This window comes from Bos indicus, chromosome 13 (assembly GCF_029378745.1).
Source record: "Bos indicus isolate NIAB-ARS_2022 breed Sahiwal x Tharparkar chromosome 13, NIAB-ARS_B.indTharparkar_mat_pri_1.0, whole genome shotgun sequence".
NCBI lineage: Eukaryota > Metazoa > Chordata > Mammalia > Artiodactyla > Bovidae > Bos > Bos indicus.
The window spans coordinates 5,230,417-5,254,043 of record NC_091772.1 but is presented as its reverse complement, the minus strand read 5'-3'; the positions used below and the strand labels follow the sequence as shown (position 1 = coordinate 5,254,043).

At 43.4% G+C, this 23,627-nt stretch overlaps 1 long non-coding RNA gene across 3 annotated transcripts in view; it reads left to right on the top strand.

Moving 5' to 3' along the window:
- LOC139186433 (uncharacterized) overlaps window positions 1–23,627 on the top strand; it is a 243,668-nt gene that overhangs the window by 49,237 nt on the left and 170,804 nt on the right. Inside the window, exons 3-4 of one of the 3 annotated variants that reach the window (XR_011569968.1) lie at window positions 3,529–3,649; window positions 4,224–9,643. The exons of the other annotated variants lie outside the window; for them this stretch is intronic. This is a non-coding gene — a long non-coding RNA (uncharacterized lncRNA). Of the gene's footprint in view, window positions 1–3,528; window positions 3,650–4,223; window positions 9,644–23,627 lie in introns of those variants that run through there. 3 annotated transcript variants of the gene reach the window in all.

Genomic DNA, 23,627 nt, shown 5'->3' with positions numbered 1-23,627 from the left:
AAGGCTATGGTTTTTCCTGTGGTCATGTAAGGATGTGACAGTTGGCCAACTCATGCGAAGAGTTGACTCATTGGAAAAGACTCTGATGCTGGGAGGGATTGGGAGCAGGAGGAGAAGGGGATGACAGCGGATGAGATGGCTGGATGGCATCACCGACTCAATGGACAAGAGTTTGGGTGAACTCTGGTAGTTGGTGATGGTCAGGGAGGCCTGCCGTGCTGCAATTCATGGGGTGGCAAAGAGCTGGACACGACTGAGTGACTGAACTGAACTGAAACTATGGTGGAGATAACGAAGATAATGGTGACCTCCCTCAAAAGGTCCCATGCATGCACTACTACACTCAGTGCCCCCAACCCTGCAACAGGCCACCACCAACACAGGCAAGTCCAGGACATTCTCCTGTGGGGTTACTGCTCCTTTCTCCTGGGTCCTGGTGCACAAGGTTCTGTTGTGCCCTCCAAGAGTCTGTTTCCCATACTGTGTAAGTTATGGCAGCTGTATGGTGGGGTTAATGGCGACCTCCTTTATTTTGGTGGGCTCCAAAATCACTGCAGATGGTGACTGCAGCCATGATATTAAAAGATGCTTGCTCCCATCTATGACCAACCTAGACAGCATATTCAAAAGCAGAGACTTTACTTTGCCAACAAAGGTCCATCTAGTCAGGGCTATGGTTTTTCCAGTAGTCATGTATAGATGTGAGAGTTGGACTGTAAAGAAAGCTGAGCACTGAAGAATTGATGCTTTTGAACTGTGGTGTTGGAGAAGACTGTTGAGAGTTTCTTAGACTGTAAGGAGATCCAATCAGTCCATCCTAAAGGATATCAGCCCTGAGTGTTCATTGGAAGGACTGATGTTGAAGCTGAATCTCCAGTACTTTGGCCACTTGATGTGAAGAGCTGACTCATTTGAAAAGACCCTGATGCTGGGAAAGATTGAATGTGGGAGAAGGGGATGACAGAGTATGAGATAATTGGATGGCATCACTGACTCAATGGACATGAGTTTGTGTAAACTCTGGGAGTTGGTGATGGACAGGGAGGCCTGGCGTCAGCAGTCTATGGGGTTGCAAAGAGTTGGAGATGACTGAGCAGCTGAACTGAACTCAGTCATTCTGGAACTTGTGAAGTTTGTAACGCAGGAATTTTCAATCTATTTTAAAAATGAAAAGGTAATGCATTAGGAAAGTTAGTCAAGGGACTGCAGCTAAAGAAAGAAGAGGGAAGAGAAGGAGGAGGAAGAAAGTAGGAGGTAGAACCAAGACACACACCAGATTTTTCTCCATCCAAAGCACTTCTTTTTTCTAAACTGTAGTTGGCTTGAGGTTTTATTTCAGGAAGACATCATGAGCTGTAAGGACAATTCCGTTAGAGTGCATGGGTGCATGTTTAGTCATAAGACTTAATAAATCTTTGAATTTGCACATGAGGTTGTGGTATTTTGGTTTCAGGTCTCCCCTCTAAGGGCTCACATCACAGAAACTAGCATTTACTTTTAACTTTATGCCTTTGGGCTGGACACAGACGTGACTGTAAACTCTCCCACAGCCCCTTTTAAGAGCCTTTGCTCTTTGAAGCTTATTCCATATTTAAAATGGACTCGAAATAGTTTTGGGTTACTTTCCTACTAATACAGTGGTATGATCTAAATGATCAAGTTAAATTAAAGTACATTATGCAATTTTAAAAGAAAATAATTTACCTTTTTAAAAATTTTAAGCACTGAAGTAGAGAGATGGATAGAAGAAAGAAATCACTGAAGGAAATTAAACTAGAGATCAAGGAAGGGCAGGCTAATAACAACCAGCTTAATTATAATAATTTATAAAGGCTCATTATAGGAGGGTTTTCAAATACCATTCATTGGATCACAACAGATCTGACCTGGTGTATCTTAAGTAAGTCGCTTCATTAGTAATCAGTCTGAAATCTTGAGGACTGCCAGACAAGCATCTGCAATCTGTTATTAGTGGGGAAAAATATAAATTATTTTGAGCCATGGAGTATGTGGTTATCACTGAATGCACCATTATTAGATATTTTAGAGAGAGTTGGACAAATGGCACAATTAGGAGGAGCCAAAGCTTCTAATTTAAGAAAACCTTGAGACGGCATTTTCATTTTGTGCACTGGCCAATAATTAGAGCCTGCTTTACATTCTTATTTTGTCTTTGTGTTGTGACTTCCGACTTTGGCTGGTGGTTACTGTCTCTGGCCTAGATTAACTTTTTCCTTCTGTGAATAAACATGAATTACCCATAAAGAACCTTGTACTTAAAATGGCTTACAGTTTGCTAATTGCTCCATTCCTTCTGCTTTTTGAGCCTTTTCACAAAGTGGCTTCTGTTTGTCTGGGTTTTCAGTGTGCTAATACCTCACCATTTAAAAACTAGGGATTTAGCACAATTAAGTTACTGCAGATGGTTAGTGTAGCACCACTTAAAGCGTGGTTCCCAAGCTGGCAGCATCAATATCACTTGGATGGTTGTTAGAAATGCGGCTTCTCAGGTCTCACCCAGATGTACTGATTCAGAGTCTCTGGCTGGAAGGACCCAAAGAATCTGTGTTTTAAATAAGATTTCCAGGTGGTTTTTATCTACAACAAAAACTTGAGGTATAGAAGTTTATTGCTGGGATCAGTAAGTTTTTTCTCTAACGGGCCAGCCAGATCATAAGTATTTTAGGCTTTGTCAGGCTGTGTGTGGGGATGTAACTACTCATCTCTGTCACTATATACAAAGCAGAAGTAAGCATAAACATGGGTATGGCTGTGTTCAAAAAACATTTTATTCATAAAATGCAAAATGGGCCCGATTTGGCTCAGGAGCTAGTTCACTGAGTACTATTAGTATGTCTGGATGTTGGGAAACAGAAAGAAAGAAAGTGAATGCCTGCTGTGTACTGGGTTGGCCAAAAAGTTCATTTGCTTTCCCTGTGAGCTGGCTCTAGCAGCACTTAGCTGTCTTTAACTTCATTTGAAACAATTTTATGAAATTGTAATTGTGAAAGCTATCTTATCCATGTGCACTTAAAAAAAACAAACTTACCAAAATTGGTGAATTTTTGTGTAGCCATTTTAATATTAAGGATGGAAGAAAAAAAAAAGAAAAATGTTGGGCTTATTATGCTTTATTATTTCAAGAAAGGTTTAAAAAAAGCAACTGAAATGCAGTAAAAAGTTTATGCAGTGTATTGAGAAGGTACTGTGACGGATCCTGTCAAAGGTGGTTTGTAAAGTTTCATGCTGGGAATTTCTCACTGGACTATGCTCCATGGTCAGATACACAAGTTGAAGTTGATAGTGAAAAAATCAAGACACTGATTAAGAACAGTTAACATTATACCACGTGAGAGATAGCTGGCACACTCAAAATATCCAAATCAAGTGCTGAAAATCATTTGCACCAGCTTGGTTATGTTCATCATTTTGATGTTTGGGTTCCACATAAGTGGAAAAAACCTTCTTGACTCTATTTCCACATGCGATTCTCTACTTATATGTAACAAAAACGTTGTTTTTTTTAAGACAAGTTGCGATAGATGATAAAAAGTGGACACTGTACAGTAGCATGGAATGGAGGAGATCATGGGGCAAGTGACATCAACCACCGCCAGGCACATCAAAAGCCCGTCTTCATCCAAAGAAGGTGATGCTGTGTTTGTAGTGGGGTTGGAAGGGAGTCCTCTATCATGAGCTCCTTGTAGAAAATCAAGTGATTAATTCCAACAAGTGCTGCTCCCAGTTAGACCAACTGAAAGCAGCAATTGACCCAAAGTGTCCAGAATTAGTCAACTGAACACACATAATCTTCCATCGGGATAAAGCAAGATTGCATATTTCTTTGATAAGCAGTCAAAAACCATTAGAAGGGAACTGCTGGGAAGTTCTGATTCATTCGCCATATCCACCAGACATCACCCCTTTGGATTTCCATTTATTTAGGTCTTTATAAAATTCTCTTAATGGAAAAAATTTTAATTCCCTGGCAGAATGCAAAAGGCTCCTGGGACAATTCTTTGCTCAAAAAGATAAAAAGTTCTGGGAAGATGTAAATTCAAGTTGCCTGAAAAATAGCAGAAGGTAGTAGAACAAAATGGTGAATATGTTGTTCAATGACGTTTTTGATGAAAGTGAAGAATGTATCTTTTATTTTTACTTAAAACTGAAGGAACATTTTGGTCAACACAATACAAAGCATCTCTTATTTACCCCCCAAACAGGCCTGCTGTATCTGGCCATGAGGATGATGTGCTGAAGAACAACAGTTGGTGACATTTGGATTTGTACAGTACTCGACCTGGACAGCTTTATGTGGGGGTGCTAGGTTTGCATCATCTTCAGCTTACAGATAAAATAACTTGCCCAGAGACACACTGCCAGCTGGTGTCAGAACCAGGATTAATCATGGGTCTGTCTGACTGTGGAAACTGCTCTGCCTATTGATTCTGCTGAAAAATAGGTAACATAGCTGACTTGAGCTCTAGGCTGTATATATTCCCCTTTCAAAAAGCATGAAGGCAAAACTGGCCACGGACATTATAAGGATGAGAAAGAAAGAGATTGTGTGTATCGATGGGAGACTCAAGAAAATACTGTTGATAATAAATTAAAAACAGCAGCTCCTGAACAATTACTTTAGGACAGCATAGATATTAACATTATGGCAGGTTGGTAATAAGTTTCCTATTAGTTAGCTACAGACACATAACAAACCACCCCAAAACTGAAAGTACGGGTTTATGATTGTACCTGTTGTGTTGGCTCAGCTCACTCATGTGTCTGTGGTTCACTGTGGGTTGGGCAGCTACTCTGCTGGCCTTTGCTGCCCTATCGTTCATGTGTGAGAGCTGGCAGAGTGTAGACTAGTCTAGGATGATTTTAGCAAGGACCACTGGACTCTGCTCCACTTGGTTAGCCTCTCCCTTTGGTTAACACAGGCTTTTGCTCAAGGTAGGGCTTCCTGGTAGCTCAGACGGTAAAGCATCTGCCTATAATGCGGGAGACTGGGTTCAATCCCTGGGTCGCGAAGATCCCCTGGAGAAGGAACTGGCAACCCACTCAAGTATTCATGCCTGGAAAATCCCGTGGACCAAGAGCCTGGTGGGCTACAGTCCATGGGGTCGTAAAGAGTCAGACACAACTGAGTGACTTCACTTCACTTGCTCGACATAAGTTCTCAAGTAAGAGAGTGAGAGAGACTTCCCTAGTAGTCCAGGGCTTAAGACTCCATGCTTCCTCTGCAGGCATTTGATCCCTGGTTGGGGAACTAAGATCCCATATGCCTAATGACTAAGATGGGGTCATTTCTCCACTTCTTGAGTTTTGTCTGCCCTTGTGATTTGCTTTGGCTGATAGATTGCAGCAGAAGTGATGGTGAACTATTGCAAGCATAGCCTTCCCTGGTCTTGGGCCCTGCCCATTATCCATGTCCAGCCTAACCTGCTGGAGGGGAGGTTTCATACTGTACAGACACAAGCTCTCCTAGGCTAGCAGCCCCTCGCCTACCTGTAGCTGACCAGAGACGAGTGGCTGAGCCTAGTGAGTCCAGAAGGACCACTCCCCTGAGCCCAGCTGAAACCCTGAACCCACAGACAGCTGAGCTAACCACAAAGTGGTTTTTTATGGCACAAGAACTAACAGTAGATGTCATACAAGTAAAATTACCACCACTCTGTATCCTTTTCTATGGAAGAGGTGGGTGGTATTTACCCTTTCGCTCTAATTTGAACTTCATCTAAGTACCAGTGTGGATCTCCTGGCCTGTCTGCGGTTACCATCAATTCAACCAGCATCTTTAGAGGTATGCTGAGAAGTCTTCAGTTCATAATTATTACCTGCATGAAATTCATAGTCCTGGGGGGAAGCCAGCTCCATAAGTAGATCCATGACAGTGCCATATGATACATGCTGACGTAGAGCTTTGGAAGCACAAGGCTATCAAAGAAGAGAGTGTGATTTACTCTGCTTGAAGAGTGGCTTTCCAGAACTATTTCCTGTGCAGAGGGAGTGAAATCTCAGCATCAATGACATTTGCAAAGGAGTTCAGTTCAGTCAGTTCAGTCGCTCAGTCGTGTCCGACTCTTTGCGACACCATGAATCGCAGCACGCCAGGCCTCCCTGTCCATCAACTCCCGGAGTTCACTCAGACTCACGTCCATCAAGTTGGTGATGCCATCCAGCCATCTCATCCTCTGTCGTCCCCTTCTCCTCCTGCCCCAAATCCCCCCCAGCATCAGAGTTTTTTTCCAATGAGTCAACTCTTCCAATGAGGTGGCCAAAGTACTGGAGTTTCAGCTTTAGCATCATTCCTTCCAAAGAAATCCCAGGACTGATCTCCTTTAGAATGGACTGGTTGGATCTCCTTGGGACTTGGAAAGTCTCCAAGGGACTTTCAAGATTCTTATCCACAGGTACACATGTGTTCCCCATCCTGAACCCTCCTCCCTCCTCCCTCCCCATACCATCCCTCTGGGTTGTCCCAGTGCACCAGCCCCAAGCATCCAGTATCATGCATCGGACCTGGACTGGCGACTCGTTTCATATATGATATTATACATATTTCAATGCCATTCTCCCAAATCATCCCACCCTCTCCCTCTCTCACAGAGTCCAAAAGATTGTTCTATACATCAGTGTCTCTTTTGATGTCTTGTATACAGGGTTATTGTTACCATCTTTCTAAATTCCATATATATGCATTAGTATACTGTATTGGTGTTTTTCTTTCTGGCTTACTTCGCTGTGTATAATAGGCTCCAGTTTCATCCACCTCATTAGAACTGATTCAAATGTATTCTTTTTAATGGCTGAGTAATACTTCATTGTGTTTATGTACCACAGCTTTCTTATCCATTCATCTGCTGATGGACATCTAGGTTGCTTCCATGTCCTGGCTATTATAAATAGTGCTGCAATGAACATTGGGGTACACGTGTCTCTTTCAATTCTGGTTTCCTCAGTGTGTATGCCCAGCAGTGGGATTGCTGGATCATAAGGCAGTTCTATTTCCAGTTTTTTAAGGAATCTCCACACTGTTCTCCATAGTGGCTATACTAGTTTGCATTCCCACCAACAGTGTAAGAGGGTTTCCTTTTCTCCACACCCTCTCCAGCATTTATTGCTTGTAGACTTTTGAATTGCAGCCATTCTGACTGGCGTGAAATGGTACCTCATAGTGGTTTTGATATATGGCAAAACCAATACAATATTGTAAAGTTTAAAAAAAAAAAAAAAAAAAGAGTCTTTTCCAACACCACAGTTCAAAAGCACCAATTCTTCGGCGCTCAGCTTTCTTCATCATCCAACTCTCACATCCATATGTGACCACTGGAAAAACCATAGCCTTGACTAGACGGACCTTTGTTGGCAAAGTAATGTCTCTGCTTTTCAATATGCTATCTAGGTTGGAAATAACTTTCCTTCCAAGGAGTAAGCGTCTTTTAATTTCATGGCTGCAGCCACCATATGCAGTGATTTTGGAGCCCCCCAAAATAAAGTCTGACACTGTTTCCACTGTTTCTCCATCTATTTCCCATGAAGTGATGGGACCGGATGCCATGATCTTCGTTTTCTGAATGCTGAGCTTTAAGCCAACTTTTTCACTCTCCACTTTCACTTTCATCAAGAGGCTTTTGAGTTCCTCTTTACTTTCTGCCATAAGGGTGGTGTCATCTGCATATCTGAGGTTATTGATATTCCTCCCGGCAATCTTGACTCCAGCTTGTGTTTCTTTCAGTCCAGCATTTCTCATGATGTACTCTGCATAGAAGTTAAATAAGCAGGGTGACAATATACAGCCTTGACGTACTCCTTTTCCTATTTAGAACCAGTCTGTTGTTCCATGTCCAGTTCTAACTGTTGCTTCCTGACCTGCATACAAATTTCTCAAGAGGCAGATCAGGTGGTCTGATATTCCCATCTCTTTCAGAATTTTCCACAGTTTATTATGATCCACACAGTCAAAGGCTTTGGCATAGTCAATAAAGCAGAAATAGATGTTTTTCTGGAACTCTCTTGCTTTTTCCATGATCCAGCGGATGTTGGCAATTTGGTCTCTGGTTCCTCTGCCTTTTCTAAAACCAGCTTGAACATCTGGAAGTTCACGGTTCATGTACTGCTGAAGCCTGGCTTGGAGAATTTTGAGCATTAGTTTACTAGCGTGTGAGATGAGTGCAATTGTGTGGTAGTTTGAGCATTCTTTGGCATTGCCTTTCTTTGGGATTGGAATGAAAAGTGACCTTTTCCAGTCCTGTGGCCACTGCTGAGTTTTCCAAATTTGCTGGCATATTGGGTACAGCACTTTCATAGCATCATCTTTCAGGATTTGAAATAGCTCAACTGACAGAATGTGGTCCATTGGAGTGGAAAGGAGAGTAGATTCCAAAGAACACAATAGATTCAGAGAATAATAAGTCTGGAATCTAGGACATTTAGGAACCTCTTTAAGCTCCAGAGTTCTAGGGTCCCCACTTTCCCCTCTGTTTAGCTCAGCCTTTAGGGGAGTAACTGTAGTAACTGTATCTTTCACATATTCATGATCTTAATTAACCCTAAAACTGACAATCGTGTTGAAGTCGCTAATATCTGATTTTATCTCCAAGCCTCGTTTTACGCCCTGAGTAAAAAGTTCCCTTTGTTAAATCCTCTCTGACAATACTTAGTGTGCATTCTTGCGTCCTAACCAGAGCATGACTGATCCAGTTCTTCAGGGAAATGATTCTGAGGTTGACAGGATAATACGGAGGATAATTTTGAAGAGGACTGAGTGGGGAGAATGGGAGACAGGGAAAAAAACAATTCGAGATCAAGACAGGACTTCAGTTTCTTCCCGGCTAAAGTTATGAGGTACCTTGACTAAGGCAGGGGCCATGGGAGAGAGAACGTTTGCTCAGCCCAAGACAAAAGAGCCATCCTCTATTCTCCTTTTTCTGTCTACACCCTCAGCCCCCACCCCGACACCCATACAGACAGCAATTCCATTAGCGAGCACACCCGGTTCCCCACGCAGGAATGTTCTGAGCCTGGCAACGCTTCGCTACATCTGCTGCAGAAATTCTAGTCGAAGCTGATGCCTTTCCTGCCTCGATGATGAAGATAGCCTCCGACTTTTTCCCTTTCCCACTCTGATTTCCCAGATAAGGCAAATCCAGAGAAGCAGAGCGTAGACTAGTATGAGCTAGAGAGCAGCCAGCGTCCTTCTCCACCAACCATAACCCAGACCGCATTGTTCCGGCTTGAAGCCCTGTTCTAGCAGACTCCGCTGGTGGCAGGGAGTGGAAGGCTCTCAAGGAGCTGGCCCCGCCCTTCTCTCTGGTGTCACGTCCTCTGTCTCCCCCTTGGGCGCTGCCCTCTGTCCTGCATTCGCACTGCTTCCCTGAGCCCTGAGCCCGCAGCGCCCCTCTCTGAGCTCCGCTCTGCCGCACCCGCACCCGGGGGGCTCTCCTGCCTCCTGCTGGCCGCCCGCAGCTGCCCTTTCTCATCCTTCTGCTCGCAGTTCAGAGGTCGTCTCTTCAGAGACACCTTTCTTCTCTTTCCTTTCCCATCCAGAGCTTACCTTGGCTCATGTTCATCACATCCTTGTTTCCTTCTCTTCACAGCATTTATCTGAGTGCATTTCACCTCTTTTTAATTCCTCCCTCCCTTCCCCCTCCCTCCCGTCCCCCTTCCCTTTCTTCCTTTTTTTTTTTTTTTCTGGTCTATTTTCTGGCTTTTCTCATTACAGTGTAATTGTACAGAAACACAAGGGCAGGGACCTAGTACACATTGATTAAGGCATTTTAGAGCGTTAAGTAAGGAGTTTAAAGAAAACGTTTCATAGGTCAGTTCTAGGGGCTGTGATGATTGTTTAAGCATGGGAGAAAGGGGAAAGGAGGGAATGGAGAAAAGCGCCTTTATTCCTTGTTATATCAGGCTTCTGGGTGATGCCAGCACTATCAACCAGATCAGGACTATCCCTGGAAGAGTACATTTTGGAGAGGAAATGATGGAATTGATTTGGGGCTGTGAGAGTCTTGTATGCTATAGAATACTTGCCGAGAGGTCTTTGTTGTTCTTGTTGGTTGCAAAGTCGTGTCTGACCCTTCTCGACCCCGAGGACTGCAGCATGCCAGGCTTTCCTGTCCTGCACCATCTCCTGGAGTTTGCCCAAGAAGGAGAGGTCTACTGCACAGTAAAAATTTGGGTCTGGAACTTGGGGGTGAGGGGCAGGTGCTGGAGGGCAAAGCATTCATCATCATGACTGTAGATAAACATTTATGCAAATGTTTATAATTTGGCAACCCAAGTTGTAGCATATATCCATATTAGCATTTAAAAGAAAAATATATGCACAGATTTGAAGAATAATATATACATTTATAAGTACAAAATTTAATATTTAAATATATTGATAGGTATGAAGATAAACTCATATGAAAACATCTGCTTAAATGTAAAATTTAAAAGGCTTTATTTACATTCTAGGATGTTAGTAAGTAGATGTAGGGCATGGATGGAATGAAAGGTGGGATTTATAAATTTTAGAGGCTCTAGAGTCATTTAGGAGCATTTTAGAAGCATATTGCTTTGAGGCCACACCAGAATGTATTTATGCTAGACTTCCGACATTTGGTATTGTAATAAGCAAACAGTTTGTATTTCTGTTTCTTTGTTTCTTTGATTTTTAAGTCCATTTCTTGCTCCTGCTGAGAATCTGTCATCTTAAGCTGGGGGAATTACAGTGGGATTGTTTATTTCAGTCATCCCACTCTTTTCTGCTGGTTTTCCTGCCTAGCAAACATCACCAGATTATGTAAACTGATGAAAAATCCAAAGTGAAATGGGTATAATTATTCTGTTTGAACGCTCTTATTGGGAAGACCAAAGGGTTTCCTCTATATTATGACCTTTAATGTGAGAGAAAGTGACCTTCTTTATTTCACTGCTTGGAGAGGACACAGAACCTGTAAAATCACCACATTTATCATTAGGCAAAATACTCTGTCAGAAGTCTCTACTATATTTTGATATTTCCCATGTAACCTAAGTTTCTTCCTGATAAACTTGTTACAAGGAAGTACCACCTGGCAGGTGTAAGCAAACAGGTAAGAGCACTTTAGCTTTTACCTTTAAGCAGGTTCTGTGTCAATAGGATGGTCTCTGACTATCTGCAAGTGAGTGATTTTTTTCAAATATTGATACATGGACTATTTTCTCTGAAATTATTTTATATAACTAATTTGTTTAGAAAACGTCATCTTTTTAAAAAGTTTTAATTGGAGGATAATTGATTTACAGTACTGTGTTGGTTTTTGCCATACAGCAACATGAACCAGCCACAGATATGCGTGTATTCCCTCCCTCCTGAACCTCCCTCCCGCCTCCCACCACAACCCTCTGCACTGTCACTGAGCGCCGGCTTTGGGTTCTGTGCATCATACAGTGAATTCCTACTGGCTGTCTGGTTTACATCTGGTAATGTGTATGTATCAGTGTACTCAGAAAAGCCCATCTACTACATTTAACCCAACAAGTGTTTGTTGCCTGTATATTAAACAGTGCATAAGTGTGAGAAGAGGGGGAAAGGGAGTGAGCAGACTCCAGCCTCCCAGACTCAGAAGTATCTGAGCGACCAGCACAGTGTAAGGTGAACACGTTACATCACCCTTACGTTATCTCCATAAAGGCTGGGTTCATCCAGTAATCCCAGAGGTATTGTTCTTCAGGAAAAGAAGAGGGAAGGCACAGCATTTCCATTAAGGGCACAGACTCCAGAGCCAGTCTTCCTACGCTTGAAAGTTGGTGTATTCATCAAAGGAAGTATTTCTAGCTGCTGTAACAAAGATCCCCAAAATCCCAGTGATGTAAGCCCAGGAGGTGACCTAACTCACATGCCACTGCCCCGGCAAGAGGACCTCCTGGCCCCCTCATCCTGTAAGCACTGACTCAGAGGCCCAGGCTCTTCATGGTGTGGCTCTGCCATCATGGGGTCATTTGCTTCTAGCCAGAGAGAAAGAGAAAACACAAAGAAAACTGTGCCATGTATTTGAAGGGCCAAGCTAGAAAAATGACCATCAGCCCTTCTTCCCATCTTCCAGTGGCCAGAACTGATCACGCGGCCCCACCTTGACGCAGGGGCAGTTGGAAGTGAAGTCCTCCCATGGAGCTGGAAGGACAGTTAGTTGGCACGCACATAGCATCAGCTCTGCCATACTTGGTTCTACCGTTTGTCGGCTTATAAGTCTCCTTATGTCTCTGTTTCCTCCTCAGTGAAATGGAGATGATGATAGTCCTGACCTCAAAGTGTTGTCACAAAGATTCAGTGGGTCCAAATGTGTAAAGTGCTTGGAAGAGTTGCCTGTAAGCACAACTGAAGTGTTAGAATTCCTACTTTTTATTGTGAGGAAAAATTACCGTAAGGGAGATAGGAAGGAAAATAGGATTTCAGAGTGGGAAGAGACCATTTTTATGGGGGTGGGGAATGTGACTAGCAGACTCGCCCCCACAAAGATGCTCACACTGTCAACTGTGGAACCTATGAATGTGTTAGGTTACCTGGTGAAAGGGACTCTGCAGATGTGATTAAGGTTATGGACCGTGAGATGGGGGAGGGGAAATTGTCCTGGATTATCTGGGTGGCTCAGTCTAACCACACGATCTATTAGGAGCAGAGAACTTTCTTGATTGAAGGCAGAAGGGATATGACAGAAGGGGAAGTCAAAGAGAACCTAAGCTTGACAGGGACTGGCTTTCTCAACAGAGGGGCCACGGACTTCACTACTACAACCCGAAGGGATAGAATTCTGCTAACAACCCAAAGGAGTTGTAGAATAGATCCCCCCACCCCCAACCTGCCCCCAAAAATAAATAAATGAAACCTCCAGGTAAGAGCCCAGCTGGTCCACACATCGACCTCCTCCTTGGGAATCTTTAGTAAAGGGCTGAGGTGAGCCTGCCTTGATTTTTTACCTACAGAACTGCAAGATAATCAGTGTGTGTTAAGCCATTAAATCTGTGGTGTAACTTCTTATGACAGCAAGAGGAAACTAATAAAAACAAGGGAAGGTATTCATAATAGAAAAGGCCTTTGAGATGGACTTGAATGACTTGTTACTTAGATAAAACGAGAGGCCCTCTTAGAGTGACAGAACAGCTCTGAGCAAAGGAGGGGGCTGAGAAAGTAGGGTGGGGGCTTGTCCGCATTGAGTTTCATACAATGGCAGGAGTTAATCTGCGGAGTTAATGATTGATGGATTGGAGTCGTGGTGTGGAGGGCTCTGAACTTCGGGCTGAGTTTGTCTTTGATCCCACAGCAGATGAGCAATGATCACTGCCTTTTGATCAGAGGAGTGCAGTGTTCAGGGACATCCTTAGGATGATGTGGAACAGTCGGTGAGCAGGATGAGTCAGGAGCTGAGATGGTGATCCGGGTACTTCCATGGTGGATCATGAACTAAGGTGGTAGCTTCCAGAGTGGAAAGGCGGACACTCCACTAGACTGTTCTGGGGCGGGCTCTCTAGGCAAGGGTCCATAGAAAGGAACTTCCCATGGAGATGCTCTCAGCAGAAACCAGTGATGGGGAGGGAAACAAGTCAGAGAAGGAGAAGAGACAGGCCAGAGGGAGCTTTCAGTGAAGCCCCTGCCCCAGGCTCGCCCCACGGGGCACTCTGGAGCATCAGCACCGTCTTGGGGTTTGTTTCATTTGGCAGTACGGAGCTGGGCTTTTTTCCTTCTGCCCTGGTCACCCCTTGGTGGTGGGCCAAGCCTAGGGTGATATAAACCCCCAGGCACCAGAGTGAAGAGTTCCTGTAGTCTCAGGGCGCTTTCTGAAGCAGACCTCAGGTACAGACCACTGGAAGCAAAGTGGCACACCCTGCTAGACAGGCATGCTGAGCTGGCGGAAGCGGCTCCACGTGTCTAGGGGCTCACTGACAGCCGCAGCTATGGATAGAGTGACGCCTGAGGATAGAGTCACTGATGGGATGTGACGGTGGACCAGTGGAAGGGAACCGAGGGCGGCACAGACCCCATGGCCCTTTGCCCTGGGAGAATGAAGGTGCCTGTGCTGGGGATAGAAATATCAGGAGGGAAAATCAGGCCAAACGAAGGAGGACAGGGAAGATGGCGGCATCTCTCTGGCATAGTGTACAAAACTCTTTTTTCCATAAACACATTATCCAGAACCCCAGAGTGAAAGTCGCTCAGTCGTGTCCAACTTTTTGTGACCCCATGGACTATACAGTCCATGGAATTCTCCAGGCCAGAATATTGGAGTAGGTAGCTGTTCCTTTCTCCAGGGGATCTTCCTAACCCAGGGATCACACACAGGTCTCCCGCATTGCAGGTAGATTCTTTACCAGCTGAGCCACCAGGGAAGCCCAAGAATACTGGAGTGGGTAGCCTATCCCTTCTCCAGCGGATCTTACCAACCCAGGAATTGAACCAGGGTCTCCTGCATTGCAGGCGGATTCTTTACCAGCTGAGCTACCAAGGAAACCCAGAATACTGGAGGCTCAGCTCAATTTCCAAGTGACGCAAAGGCCCTACAACATTCTGAGTGGTATGAATTCCAAGCTTCTGTGATGGTAGGGTTCCATTTCCCACCTCAGTGCCTTGATTTCTTTCCATTTTCCAAAAATATCTACCTAACTTTCACACAGGAGGGTGAATAGGATGAAGTGTGATTGAATGCTCTCACTTCCTCTGAGGAAACATATCAAGGGATGGTAATGTTTCATTGTTACTAACAGTGGAAGTTGAACTAGATATTTATCACATACCTATATTGCTCAAGTTAACCAGGAATGAATAAGAAACCGTTAAACATTTTCTGTCTTCCAGGGTTAGTCTAAATGAAAAAAAAAAAATAATAAGTTCTATTGGTAATAGTATATACAAAAGCACACTGTGGCAAGCAAATTAAATTGTGATCCCTGAGAGAAAGGACCACATGCTGGAAGAAAACAAGAAGCAAGTATTTCCTAATTTAACATAATTATTGAATATTTACTCCAGGGAGAAGAATGAGGAATATACCACTTCAGTTCAATTTAGCAGATGATTTTTGGGTGATCTTTACATGCAGGAAGCTATTCTAGGTCTTGTGAGAGCTGGAGGACACCTGAATCTCAGCTTCTTGGATGTCCTGCTGGTCTAACATTCTTCAAAAGCAATCTGGGGAGTCCCTACATGCTTTGTCTCTGGAATGACAGTGTAAATTTAGTCTTCAGAGTGCCATTCAGCTGCATGATGCTGTGCAAGTCATTTCACTGCTTTATTCAAGATTCATTGATTGACACCTGCCCTGTGCCACTCGTTGGAGACAATGTAACCTTTAAGCCACCCTGGAACTCAAGGAGATGATAGCATCTTCCTCATCCTGGGTGCTTGGAGGTTAAAATTACCTCCCCTTGAAGAGCAGTTCCTGAATGAGCAACATCCACAAAATCTGGGCACTTGCTCAAAATGCAGATTCTTTCTTTTTCTTAAAGCCTTATCATTTATTCTCTATCAAAGATTGCAAATCATCCTAGGGTTAATCACCCCTTTTATCAGCAAAAACATCTCTATATTGGAGCAAATATGAGAATATTTTATTATCATCTTTAAAATCTTAGTCTTGTTATTATTTTTAAAGCCACTTACCTTACTGTCTAGTCCATAAGATAACATTAGGAGACAACATTTTAGTGAGTAGTGGCAACATCTGGGGATAATTCAGAAAATATTGTGCCCTTTCCCCCCCATTAGATTACCAGTTTATTACAAAAGGTTATAACTCCTGAGCAGTGAGAGAAATACATGGAGAAACGTGAGGGGAGAGGGTGTGGGGCTTCATGCCCTCTCCAGGTGTGCCAAAATGCAGATGCTGAGTCTGTCCCACACCTGCTGAACTCCAGGCTCTAGGGATGGGGTTGTCAAATCTGTACAAGCCCCTCTGTGCTTCCCAGTCAGGCTCAACTTTGTGAAGCACTGGATTCAGTGATGGAACATGTAAGAGGTGGATTGTGTGGTGACTAAGGCTGCCCACCTGGAGCCAGGCTGCCTCTCCACCCGCACATCAGACAACCATGGATCAGCATGCCCTGAACCTCAGGGTCTATATTTCTTCATCTCTTCAGGGGTGAATAGTGACACAGGGAGTGTGTAAGCACTTAGAAGAGGGTCTGGCACCTTGGATTAAGAAATGTGACCTGTGGTCATTGTTGAAGGACTTGGCTTAGTCAATATTGGCTATTTTTTTAATTGGTGGGGATGCTCAGTGGATTAAGACCTTTGGGTATAAGTGAAGATTCTTTTAATTAAAGTTAGCTCTAAGACCTCAGGCAAGCACTTAACTTCAGCATCTCTGAAAAAGGAATGATACTAGCCAGCCTATCCTGGAATTTTCCTGAGGATGTACAGGGAATTTTAGTATGATTCCTGAGATCATGATTCCTAATAATATTCAGTTCAGTTCAGTTCAGTCACTCAGTCGTGTCCATCTCTTTGGGACCCCATGGACTGCAGCACCAGAGAAGGCAGTGGCAACCCATTCCAGTACTCTTGCCTGGAAAATCCCATGGGCGGAGGAGCCTGGAAGGCTGCAGTCCATGGGGTTGCAAAGACTTGGACATGACTGAGCGACTTCACTTTCACTTTTCACTTTCATGCATTGGAGAAGGAAATGGCAACCCACTCAGTGTTCTTGCCTGGAGAATCCCAGGGATGGGGGAGCCTGATGGGTTGCCATCTATGGGGTCACACAGAGTCGGACATGACTGAAGCGACTTAGCAGCAGCAGCGGCAGCAGCAGCAGGACTGCAGCACGCCAGGCCTCCCTGTCCATCACCAACTCCCAGAGATTACTCAAATTCATGTCCATTGAGTCGGTGATGCCATCCAAATATCTCTTCCTCTGTCATCCTCTTCTCCTCCTGCCTTCAATCTTTCCCAGCATCAGGGTCTTTTCAAATGAGACAGTTCTCCTATCAGGTGGCCAAAGTATTGGAGTTTCAGCTTCAGCATCAGTCCTTCCAATGAATATTCAGAACTGATTTCCTTTAGGATGGACTGGTTGGATCTCCTTGCAGTCCAAGGGACTCTCAAGAGTTTTCTCCAACACCACAGTTCAAAAGCATCAATTCTTTGGTGCTCAGCTTTCTTTATAGTCCAACTCTCACATCCATACATGACTACTGGAAAAACCATAGCCTTGACTAGATGGACCTTTGTTGGCAAAGTAATGTCTCTGCTTTTGAATATGCTGTCTAGGTTGGTCATAACTTTTCTTCCAAGAAGTAAGCATCTTAATTTCATGGCTGCAGTCACCATCTGCAGTGATTTTGGAGCCCCCAAAATAAGTCAGCCACTGTTTCCCCATCTATTCACCATGAAGTGATGGGACCAGAAGCCATGATCTTAGTTTTCTGATGTTAAGTTCTAAGCCAACTTTTTCACTTTCTTCTTTCACTTTCAACAAGAAACTCTTTAGTTCTTCTTCCCTTTCTGCCATAAGGGTGGTGTCATCTGCATATTTGAGATTACTGATATTTCTTCTGTCAGTCTTGATTCCAGCTTCTGCTTCATCCAGCCTGGCATTTCATATGATGTACTCTGCATATAAGTTAAATAAGCAAGGTGACAGTATACGGCCTTGACGTACTCCTTTCCTGATTTGGAACCAGTCTGTTTTTTGGTGTCCAGTTCTAACTTGCTTCCTGACCTGCATACCGATTTCTCACAAGGCAGGTAAAGTGGTCTGGTATTCCCATCTCTTTAAGAATTTTCCACAGTTTGTTGTGATCCACACAGTCAAAGGTTTTGGCATAGTCAATAAAGCAGATGTTTTTCTGGAACCCTCTTGCTTTTTCGATCATCCAACAGATGTTGGCAATTTGATCTCTGGTTCTTCTGCCTTTTCTAAATCCAGCTTGAACATCTGAAAATTCATGGTTCACATACTGTTGAGGCCTAGCTTGGAGAATTTTAAGCATTACTTTACTAGCGTCTGAGATGAGTGCAATTGTGTGGTAGTTCGAGCATTCTTTGGCATTGCCTTTCTTAGGGACTGGAACGAAAACTGACCTTTTCCAGTCCTGTGACCATTGCTGAGTTTACCAAATTTGCTGGCATATTGAATGTAGCACTTCACAGCATCATTTTTTTTTTAGGATTTGAAATAGCTCAAGTGAAATTCCATCACCTCCACTAGTATTGTTTGTAGTGATGCTTCCTAAGGCCCATTTGACTTCGCATTCCAGGATGTTATTACATTAATGCTATTTATAATTCTCACTAAACACAGCCTGTGTTGTAGAGGTGTATGCAGACCCAAGGGCCATGCTTATCTTTAGCCGTGCTTCTCAAGGGCCATGGTTTATCTTTGGGGAGACAGTCAGAAGGTTAGGGAGAGATCCAATTCATTTGTCTTGAGTCCTCCTACTTGGATCTGAGAATTGACTGATCAGTCCATTTTTCTCCAGTTGAGAGTTTGATGACTACAAAGTTAATATGGAAAAAAAATCATAAATTCTCTGTGAGATATTCATGAGCAGGATGATAGAAATATCATACTATAAAGCTGTAAGCTCCCTCCTATACATTGGGGAAACCAGGCTTTTTCTCTTCTCTGTCCATCTCCCCTTCCCTCCCTTCCTTCCTGTCTTTTAAATATATATATGTGTGTGTATACATATACACACACACATATATATAATGAGGGTCCTCTATGTACGAGGCATTGTGCTGGACATGTGGTTCATTGGCAAACAAAATGAGACACAGTTTCTAAACAAAACCTGCATAGACCCTTGTGATGTTATAGAAACATAGACCTCCGTTTATTCACCTGAAAATGTTTATTAAATGTTTACTATGTTCCAGGCACTATTCTTGTCTTGTGCAAGATTCACACAAATGAGTATAAAATTTTAACTGAAACAAATACAAAGAAGAGAGGTCAGTAATGCTAGGAGACTTTATAATAGGGATAGTTGCGAAGATCATGGGGTATAACCAAGAGAAAACAAGATTGACAGTCACTTGATTTGTTTTCTTTCTTGTCTTTTTTCCCCTTAAGTCTGCTGCTGCTGCTGCTAAGTCGCTTCAGTCGTGTCTGACTCTGTGCGACCCCATAGACGGCAGCCCACCAGGCTCCCCCGTCCCTGGGATTCTCCAGGCAAGAACACTGGAGTGGGTTGCCATTGCCTTCTCCGCCCCTTAAGTCTAGTGAAGGGTAATATGAGTACAGAGGAATGTGTAAAGCATAAGACGACAACTCGCAGAACTTTGACACGTGAACCCATGCATGTCATCAGTGCCCAGATCAGGAATCAGAACACTGCCAGCCCCAGAAGCCCTCCTCCCGCCCACCTCCAAGTCACCGCCCTCTAAAAGTGACAAATATCCCAACTTCTAAACCACTGAACTTTTGTTTTGCTTATGTTTATAAACTTCATGAAAATGGACTCATCCAGTATAGACTTCTTTGCACCTGAGGTTTTTTCCTCCTCAGCATTACATCTGTGAAGTGATTTATGCTGCTTTGTGTAGTCATAGACTGCTCATGTTCACTGCTAGGTAATATTCTGGGGGTATACCACAATTATTTTTTCCATTATGCTTCTGTTGGGAGTTTGGATAGTTTTGAATTGGGGACTATTATGAATAATGCTGCTATAAATATTCTGTTGTATATCTTTTGGTACAAAGATATATGCTTTCTATTGTCTATATACCCAGAAATAAGGTTGCTGAATCATAGAAGGTGCAAATGTCGCACTTCTACAGATGTGTTGGTTTTTCTAAGTGATTGGACCAGTTTTCAGTCCCATTGGCAGTGCATGGGATCTCCAGTCAGCAGTGATTTCCAACCAGGTACATCCCTGTGTTTGACCTTGTCCTTCTCCTAAGCATAGTGGCTCCCCAGTAACCTTGAGTCTAATATCCCTCCTAAGAATAGAAAGTTGTGGTCAGGGAACTGAGAAGATGATAGACCCTTTTCTCTAGCTAGTGGGAACAGTGTTTGATCAAATTTGACCTTCCAAAAAGCAATTATGATACTCTACATTAATCAATATAGTGGATTGGCAATTCCTTTTAAAACTTCCTATGTCTACTACTCTTCACTGACTGAATGTCTAAGCGTGTTCTGGATGATATAAATAAAGAATCTTATATACTGTTCTGATGGCACATGTATTTCCCTAGAAAAGATGAATGGACTGTTTCAAATTTTGCTCAGTAGCAATTTTCCAGCTACTTGGAAACTAGAATAAAAGTCATGCTTTGTTGGTTGTTTGACATTACACCTTAAATGCTCTTGTGAATCAAAATGAAAGGAAGTGAATTCTAAAGGTAACGTGCAGATGGCCCCCAAAGTATGACCTTGGCCTTGGTCTTGCAAAGTCTTATCACTAAAGAAAGTGCACAAATTTCCAATTTGCTAAAACCCGACCTTGTGGTCCAGGGATCCTGGAAAAGAGATGAATCTTAAGGTCTAAAGTCAGGAAAAGTTTAGGATAAATAACAAGAGGGCTTCCCAGGTGGCACTAGATGGGTTTCCCCAGGCAAACCTGCCTGCCAACGCAGGAGACCTAAGAGAGGCAGGTTTGATCTCTGCATCGTGAAGATTCCCTGGAGGAGGGCATGGCAACGCACTACAGTATTCTTGCCTGGAGAATCCCATGGTCAGAGGAGCCTGGCAGATTATGGCCCATAGGGTCGCAAAGAGTCGGACACGACTGAAGCGACTTAGAATGCACGCACGCATGGAACAATGTGAGAAGCAGCTAGATAGCAGTATCATAAGGAATTTATGCTGGAGTGTGTTGCCATTTCCTTCTCCTTATGCAAACCCAGTTTCTATGAAATAGAAATCAAATAGGAAGAAAAAATAAATCAGAAGTAGAGAAAGCTTGGTTAGGAAGATTGACTGATGTATCAGTCAGCATGGGCTAGGCTATTCTGGGTAACAGTCCTGTACCTCAGTGACTTACAATTAAAAAAGGTTAGTTTCTTGTTGAGACTTCATGCTACTTGTATGCTGTCTATAGCTTTGTTCTGCATCTTCTGCACCTTGAGATGCAGGCTGACTAACCTGTGTACTAGTTATCTCTGGACACATTAATGTGGCAATTTCAGACCTCCACAAATCTTTAGCAGTATTCAGGAATAAACATCTATGCTTTTTGCTGAGTTACCTGGCTGCTGGACAAGTCTGCTGATCTGGGTGAGGCTCAGTTGATCTCAGCTTGGCTCCCTCACATGTATGGTGGTTGACTTGTAATGGACTGGTCCAATATCATCTCAGATGAAACATCTCATCTGTGGTCCCCTTGTTCTTCATCCTCATTCTTCAATAGGCTAAGCCAGACTTGTTCATGTGACAGTATCTGGGTTCCTGCCAATTAGATTATGAAATAGCACATCATAGCTTCTTCCACATTCTATTGGCCAACCAAGTCATGGGCCAGCCCAGATTCCAGGAAAGAGGAACTCTGCCCTTGATGGAAGTTGCTCCAAAATCACGCATTATGTAGGGAGCGATGAAGAGTTGGAATCATTTTTGCCATCAGTGTTCTAAAATCTAGAGCATTGCTGGTCAAAAAAGTAGTGAACATAGGAAATATTTTCTTACAAGTGACACACATCGCTTCTCCCATGTTTCTTTGTCAGAGTAAGTCATGCGGCCTTCTGTTTTCCTGATGCCAACGCAATAGGGAAATAGAATACTCTATCACAGAAGGGCAGTGAATATTTGTAAAAATAATAGTCTTCCAAATACAGAGAGAAGGAAAAATACAGGTTTCTTCAAGTGTGTCGGTGCCTCACAGACTTTGTCCTGGCATAAGAATGTTTCCCAGACATTAGACATGACATGAAAATGCTAATAATACCCTTTTATATTTTCAGAGGATTGTCCCTTGAAAGCCTGGGAGCATTTAGGGACTGCCACTGTCATAATCTCTAGTTCAATCAATACAGCCTATTATCCACTGACCCTTGGAAGCAGCAGGCGTACGCTTTCTGCCTGATATGGCAAATTGTACAACAAACCCAAAAAGAGCCCTGGAAGTAGGTATGTTTTCAGAAGTTGATTTTCCCATCCAGTCAAAGTGCGGCAGGTAGTAATCCAAGTTCACAAACTTAGGTGTGTAAGAAAGTCAGCTCTTTTTATTTCCTGTAACTGTAGTTAATTTCTATGATGAGCCTCTATGCCACAATGAAGTACAAATTTGATTTTAATTATTTCAGGATTTCCCCGTGCTTTCTTGGGACTGGATGTCAGCCCCAGGGCTTTCACTGTGCCATGGCTTGAGTGGTGTGGCACCAGGGATACAGAGTCCTCTGCCGTGTCTGCATCTGTTGAGCCATCCTTCACCCTGCTTCTCATCTTTGGTTCTATAGACTACTGCTGCACAGTCCTAAGATCTGTCTGTAAAGATCGCAGAGGGGACCCGCTCTCCCCCACCTCAGGCCTGCTGGGCCACAGCAGCGGGCAGCCTGAGGGGTCTATGTGAATCCCTTCACTATTGTCATGCCATACTGGAGGCATTCTACAGAGACCCAACAATGTCAGTGTTGAAGGCAGGGCTGTTGTGACGTCAATCAGGGTCAGTTGTCCAGACAATCTGCTTCCTTTTCCATCTCAGGCTCTCACTGAACACCTAGGATTTTACCAAAGGAGATCTAACTCCTTTGCTTCTCTCCTCCAAATCTATCTTGGTGTTATTGTGTATCAATCTACTCCCAAGAAATTGAGCATAAAATTTCATGGTTTTTCTCTCTCAGACAATCATCTGCACACTCCTCCCTACTCTCGAGTCCCTTACTTGGTTTGAGGGGTGGGTAAGGTGGAAAACTTTGCTTTTGCACATCTTGTTGTTTTTGCTGTTTAGTCGCTAAATTGTGTCCGACTCTTTGCGACCCATGGACTGTAGCCCAGCAGGCTCCTCTGTCCATGGGATTCCCCAGGCAAGAATACTGGAGTGGGTTGCCATTTTCTTCCCCAGGGAACATTCTCGACCCAGCGATCAAACCCACATATCCAGCATTGATAGGCAGATTCTTTACCACTGAGCCACCAGGGAAACCCATTTTGCACATCTTACCTTGTCCCAGATCTGTTTTATTATCTGTGTGTGATCATCCTTTTTTCCCCCAACAGAACCTAAGCTTTTAAAACTCAAAAACCCAGAAAGCAATTGTTGTTTGTCCCCTTTTATCCTTCTTCAAGACGATGAACTTAAAGATGATGCTGCTGGAATAGAGGTGAGGGGAGGAGATGGAGTTAACAGTAATTAGCAGGAGTGAAAATAACAAAAGCAAAAATGATTGGTTGTTGGTGCACTGGTAAATGCTAAACAACCCGTTCTTACACACACACACACAGACACACACACACAGAGGCAGAGCCTGGATTTGTGGTGTTTTGGTGGCCATGGCATAAATACCCCTACCGTGACTGATTTCAAGTTACCACTGTAGCATTACTGAATATAGAATTGGGAACAGATGGGCATTGCTGTACCATTATGTAGCATGTTTGCCTTAAAAATCAAGAAGACAATCTCAAGATCAGAGCAAATGCAGTAAGCTATTTAGAAAGTGATGAATCATGAGTGCTTATTTTCTTTGTTTTTTAAAAATATAATTTATTTAATTG